At 29.9% G+C, this 6,934-nt stretch overlaps 1 long non-coding RNA gene across 1 annotated transcript; it reads right to left on the bottom strand.

Moving 5' to 3' along the window:
- Positions 1-460: 460 nt before the first annotated feature.
- Positions 461-1,359, bottom strand: LOC108488422 (uncharacterized). Its single transcript, XR_001871753.2, has 2 exons — positions 1,031-1,359; positions 461-732 (listed from the first exon to the last, which is right to left on the bottom strand). It is a non-coding gene; the product is annotated as an uncharacterized LOC108488422 (long non-coding RNA).
- Positions 1,360-6,934: the final 5,575 nt, after the last annotated feature.

Raw genomic sequence — 6,934 nt, 5'->3', positions numbered from 1 at the left:
AGAAATTAATTCGTTTGATAATGAATTTTAAAATTTTGTTCCAACTTCTTTAATTCTGTTCCAAAAATTTTAATGTCATAATCCTATTACACATGGTAGGGGTTTATACTTTAAAATATGCCCAGTCATTTGGCCTCTATCAATTTCAATAATATGAAATTTGAACTCTCTGAATAAAATTAAAAAAAAAATCTTTGAAAATTCAAATATTTAGTTAAAAATCCAAAGTTTTAGAATTTTAAATATATATATATATAATTCTAAATATATATAAATGATAAATTTTAAGCATTTTCTAAAATGATAAATCTGAGGCCTTAACCAAGTGAATTACCAAATCGAATTCATCATATGAAGTTATCTAGTTTTTTCTTGTATTTTGCTTTGAACGAGTTTTTGGATATAAATGGTCACAAGTTTTTGTGCTCTAACTTGAAATTTAATTATATCGACAACACAGTTTTAATTGACCTATTTATTTATTTATTTATTTTGAATTGAAAAATTTTATTCGATTTAATTTGATTACTGTGAAACCCAAATTTTGCTCGGGCTACCTAATTCCACCCAAAATCCCAAAGAGGCCAAATTACAATGACCCAAAACAAAAAGCCCAAATTTCCTTAGGCCTAGCCCACAACCATTTTCAGCACCACTATGCACCCACGTTCTCCACCACTCCTCCACGCCAGCACACCCACGATCGTGCACTCCTCCACCATATCACAACACCTGCAATTAGAGTAAAGAAATAGGTAGAGAATGTATGGTTTTTGGCTATAAAAGCCTTCAATTTTTCATTGTAAAGGGGGGTTTTGTTTTTTTTTTTCAGAGACAAATAGAAGAGCAATAGAACACAGATTCAAAAATTACCAGAGAATATATATTTAACAAGAATATACAAGAATCAAAAAGTAGAAGAGTGCATTCCAAAGGTTCATTGATGTTTCCATTCTCTTTCTCCCTTTTGTTTTATTTTTATTCGAATTCAACGCAAATACGAGGTATAAAGGGAGAGGAAGGACCTTACCGGGGTTGTGCTCGCGTCGCCGGCGGCCATAACGCGTGGGTCTTTGACAGAGGTGGCGACCGGCGAAAGGGGAAGGTGTGGGTTGAGAGAGTTTTCAAAAGCTTTTAGCTTTTACACAAACAAGAATAAAAAATGTTTTTTTTTTAGAAAGTAAGATTGTTGAAACAGGTTTTAAATTGAAGTAATGGAAAAGATAGCATTGGGGGAAGGGACAGACAACTTTTGACCTGCTCTATACGCATAACTTTTTTTAAAATAGTTTATTTTCGCGTTTGGTCCTTCTTCCTTCCTTATTCTTTCAAATTCATTTATTTTTTGTTTCAATTTCACCACACGGTTTGACCTGAGATTCATTTGAGCCCGTATTAAGGTGACACGCTTGAGGGCTTGGGGATAACTTCTCAGTTGGTCCCTCTCTTTCTCATGCACATTCAATTTGGTTCCCCTTGTTAATGTGATGTTTAGTTTTTAGATCTCAGATTTTACTTTAATCTCAAATTTGTCCCTGCTTTGATATCTTTATTACTTTTCTGTTTTATTATTGTTTATTTCAAATCTTTCTATATACTGTTCATTTCAATTATTATTATTATTATTGCTTAATCTCCTTCCTTTATGCATATATAATTTTATTAAGTTATTTGTATTTTACAATATTATTTATTTATGCGTATATATATATATGGTTTGGTATATTATCTATATTGTTTTGTTTTTTACACTAATATATATATAATTTTTTTTATCATTAGTTTTGAATTGTTGTATATTATGTTTTTGTATATATTATTTTTATTATTATTATTTTATGTTTTTCTTTTGAATCATTTATGATTGCATGTTTCCTTTTAAATCTATATATAATCAATGTCGCTAAGGTTATTTTATGATGTGTTTGTGTTTATTTCAAATATTTTTTAATTTTATGGTATTTTATTTGTATAGTTTCTTTAAAATCTTTAATGTATATTTTCTTTCCAAATCTATTATGTAAATATTTTCTTCTAATTTATTTTTATATATATTTTCTTTAAAATTATTTGTATAATTTGATTCTTTTATGGATCCTATTTTATATTGATTATTTTAGTTACTTTAGTATCTTTGTATATATATATTATTTTCATTTATTATTTTCATATAAATATGTGTGTCATTTGTTAAGTCTATTTGTTCATTTTAAATTGTGTTACATATTATTCATTTCAATACATACTTTAATAATCACTTATATATTATTTGTTTTTAATACGTATGAGCTATTTTGAATTCTAATATAAGTTATTCCTTTATATATTTTTCATATGGTTTTTAAATTGTTTTGCGTTATATTGGTTCCTAGTTTTCATGTTGTTTTGTGTATCACGTGTTTTTTTGGTTTTTAATTCGTATTCACATATTACCGTTTCATGTTTATAATTATATTTTCTTTATTTCTTGTTATGGCATCATGATTTAAAATTTTAACTTATCTCCAAATATCAATTATTTTTACCTTCAAATAAACCAAGTGAATATATTTTGAGCCGGTTTCACAATTATTTATTCGCAAACTCTTCAAAATAAGGCAATGTTTCGTGTTTGAAAATTTGAAAAATCGTGCCCTAACGTATTGGGTTTCGTTTTTCTGTTTTGCCAAATAACAGAGTACCCTTTTAAGAGTTCATTGCGTGTTTTGGAAATTATGAGGTGATCTCAGTCTTTGGAAGCTTAAGGTATCGTGTCCTAACGTGCTGGATGTGGTATTTTATTTCTTTGGAGCAAGTGAACCTTAAAATCCAATTCGAATTGTTCATACATTTTTAAATGAATCGTATTTTAAATTTTTTCTAAATTTTCAACGATAGGACATTCAATAATCAATTGGTACCAATTTTGGCGTTATGAGGGTGCTAACCCTTCCTCGTTCGTAACCGACTCCCGAACCCTTTTTCTCAATTTTCGTAGACCTAAAATTATTATTTTAATAAATCAAATGTTTTATTAAAATGATCAACCTTAAGGTGATCCGATTACACCTCAAAAAAAGGTTGGTGGCGACTCCAAACTTTTGTTTTAAAAGTCGATTCTCGTTTTTTTAAAACTCTTTAAAAATAGTTTCGACAATTACAATTTCATTGCACTTAACTTTATTAAAAAAAATTCAAATTGAATAAGGATGATGAATTAGGATTTGCCAACTAGACTAACTAAATCCTTTTTTTTTTCACTTAATTCGACTTTGATTCAATCAAATGTAAATAATTCTACTTATGAAAAAGAAGGTTAATAATGAAAAAGTTGATCAATAGCCAAAAGGGTAAATGCTCAAATTAGGGGTCAACCTTTTAGAGGTTGCTCACATAAGGGTAAACTTTTCAAAATAGTCAAATAAGAGTTTAACCTTTACAAAAGTGCTCAAATAAGGGTTTTACACGCACTTCAACCCAATTTGTAGAAAAAAATAGGTAAACGCCGATGTGTTTAGAGTAAAATACATAACTTGATATACAACATTTGAGAAGCCCTTATTTGAACACTTTTTAAAAGGTTAGGTCCATATTTATCCATTTTGAAAGGTTTGCCCATCATTTAAGCACTTTTATAAAGGTTTGGTCCTTATATGAATAGCCTCTAAAAGGTTGAACCCTAATTTAAATATTTACCTTAACTGAAATGATATATAACCTAAATTTCAAATTATAACTTATTGGTGGAGTGTTCACCTTCTTTTGAAATATCCTTGGTTCAAACTATTGTTTTAATCCAATCATCTCTCTAAAAATTAAAAATTGAATGTGGAATTGAATTAAATGTGATACAGAAATGTTGAATTAATAACGATGGCAATTGTGGAAAAGGCCCCCAATTAATAACCCTAAAGACCCGTTTATCTTAAAATTGAAATATTTGTTTCATCCAAAAAGATGTGGTGCTTTTGAATGCAATTGGTTGTGATTGAAAATTGAAGTGAAGCTGATGGAAAATTGGTTAGGAACTACTTGTCCAAAAATTAAATGTGAAACAGCAAATTCAATGTCGACGTTTTTTTATTTATCTTTTTTGAAACAATGAATAAGATTAAAATGATATAAGAAAATCCTAAATGCATTTGGATTAAACGAGATTAAGAAATGTTGAAATTGTTTTGCTCAAATAGAGACCCACAATTGTGGAAAACTGAGTCAAACTCAAAAAGCATAATCACAATTCTATAAGACATGCATGTCTTGAAATTTACATGATAAATTAAGGATATTAAATAAATAAATTATTTATCATATTACTGTCATCAATCTTGAGTTGATGTTGAGTTAATTTTTGACTCAAACTCAATCAACAATAAAAATATTTTATCACACTCACGATGTGAGTGAACAAATATATTTTATACTACAAAAATATATTTATAAAAAATATATGTAAAAGATCTCAACATTCTCTCTCAATTTCCAAATTGAGGAAATTGGTCAGCCTAAAAAAAATTAGAGAAATTTAGTCCATATTAATTTTAAAAGTGAGCAACTAAGAATAATTAATCAGGATGTTAATTTTCCATAAAATGTACATGATTTTGGTTGGTATAATAATAAATTTAGCCCTCAAAATTTACACACTTAGCAATTTGGTCTTAATTTAATAAAATTTTCTAGCAACGTTTGTGTAAATATGTAAATGTTGAGGTTGAATTTCTTGAATTTTTTAAAAAAAATTAAGGCCAAAATGAGAAAATATATAAACATTGAAGGCTAAATTTGTTATTATTGTAACGCCCCAATTTTCGGGAATTCTGTGAATGTTGACAAAATTTCATGCTTTGATTTTGTCATTTGTGAGTGAAATTATGAAATAGGACCTATGTGAAAATGTTTGAAAATGCTATAGGCTAAATTGAAGTGGCCAAATAAATAGGAGTGCAAAATAGGAGGATTTGCATGATAAACCTCCCATTTTACATGAAGTGGCCAACCATCATGTTGTTGTAGACAAAATGTACACTTGATATCCATAATTTATGGTACAAATTGATACAAATTGATAATAGGTTAGGTAAATGTTCCATGATAATGGGTTAGGTAAATGTTTCATGATAATAGGTTAGGTAAATGTTCCATGATAATGGGTTAGGTAAATGTTTCATGATAATGGGTTAGGTAAATGTTTCATGATAAGAATATCATGTCTTTTGTATTAAAGAATTAAATGGATGAAATATGAAGTTTTATTAAAAGAAAAAGGGGTGAAAAGAACAAAGTTTTGTCCATCTTTGTTCATCATAGCTGAAAGTTAGAGAAGAGAAAGGAGAGGAGAAAGCTTTTGAGTATTCGGTCATTAGGAGGAGGAAAATTGAAGGTAAGTTCTTGGTACCTTGCTTCTATTTTGAGGTTCATGAGTTCTTCTTGATTCTACCTTAACTCTTGAAGTATAATTTGATTTTTAGTTGTGTTGTGAGCATTTAGTCATGAATTAAAATGAAGGAAATGGTTGTTGTTTCATGTTCTTTTGATGAAAAATGGAAGATAGGTGAAGTTGAGCCAAACAAATGAACATGCATGTGCCTTAGATGCTAAAGGGAAAAATCGGCTAACATGTTGTGCTTTAAAATGATGAAATGGAGATTATACTTAAGTAAAATCATAGATATGTGATGATTGATTGGTGATATACATGTTTAAATAACATGCATGCAAGTTAGGTGTGAAAGAGTGATTTGGTAATAAATCTGCTTGGGACAGCAGCAGTAACGTAACTTTGGAAAATCACCATAAATTGTGGGAGATGAATTAGAAGCTGAATAAATTATGTAATTAAAGCTTATTGAGTCTAGTTTCTAATGAAATAAACAAGAACATATTTTGAATTCTGTACAATGAGAAATTTGATTCGTAATGAAGAGTGGTCAGATTAGTCAAACAGTGAAACATGGGAAACTTTAAGAAAAATCTGGTATTGATTGGATAAACCAAAAATTCTGAAAATTTTATGGATAGAAGATATATGAGTCTATTTTCAGGGAAAATTAACGGCACTTGATTTGGAGTTTCGTAGCTCTAGTTATAAATGATTTAGTGACTGTTGCTCAGAAAAACAGCTTGCAGTGAAATTATGATTATGTGGTAAACATTGACAAAAATTTGTTAATGAGTTGCTTATTGATTTCTATAAGCTTACTATGATCTGTAGGTGTGGTTGACCGAATATTGTAAGGGGTTAATACGTAGTTTGTATTTGAATAGTTAGATTAACGTGTTAGTAATCCAATTGTAGGCGGTTCGTGTGTGGATCTCGTCAAGCATATCGTCGCATAAAATGTGTGTAACTAACACCCTCTTTCTTAGTCTAGATCGGCAAAAGCGAAAATCCAAATGCCGAAAGCGGTATTTTGTAGATTTGCGAGTGTCTGAATGCTCGTGAGGTAAATCGATTAATGTTTTTGGTAAGCTGCAATGTTTGGACCGCAAAGTGCATGATTTCTATGCCCTTGATATTTTTGGGCTTAATGGGCCAAAATTGGAATGATGGGCCAACGGCCCAATTCGTAAGAACCCTCGATGCGTGATTCTGTTAGTACGTGAAAAGTAGGAATATGCATGAAAAACCCTAAAATAGATAAATTCTGAAATACCTTTAAAAGTGGAAAATTTACGCTTTACCCCTAATAGATAAATTACCAAATACCCCTAGGGTTAAATTGACCTAAATGCATGTTTGATGTTGTTATTTCTTGCATGCCATGTTGTTATTATCGATGCATGGGATGGGATATTGACGGAGGAAATCTTGAAAGTGGCTTGTCCACGATCTTTGGAGGCTTTGCCTCAATTCTTTGATAAGCGAGCAGCAAAGGTGCAATTGTGGAGTGTTAAATTTGGGTGGGTTGAGCTATTCCCCACATGGAGTGTATGGCTGGTACGGGTGGAGTGT

This window comes from Gossypium arboreum, chromosome 5, assembly GCF_025698485.1.
Source record: "Gossypium arboreum isolate Shixiya-1 chromosome 5, ASM2569848v2, whole genome shotgun sequence".
NCBI classification, from domain to species: Eukaryota; Viridiplantae; Streptophyta; class Magnoliopsida; order Malvales; family Malvaceae; genus Gossypium; species Gossypium arboreum.
The sequence above is the reverse complement of the archived record's forward strand: the minus strand, read 5'-3'. Positions and strand labels throughout refer to the sequence as shown.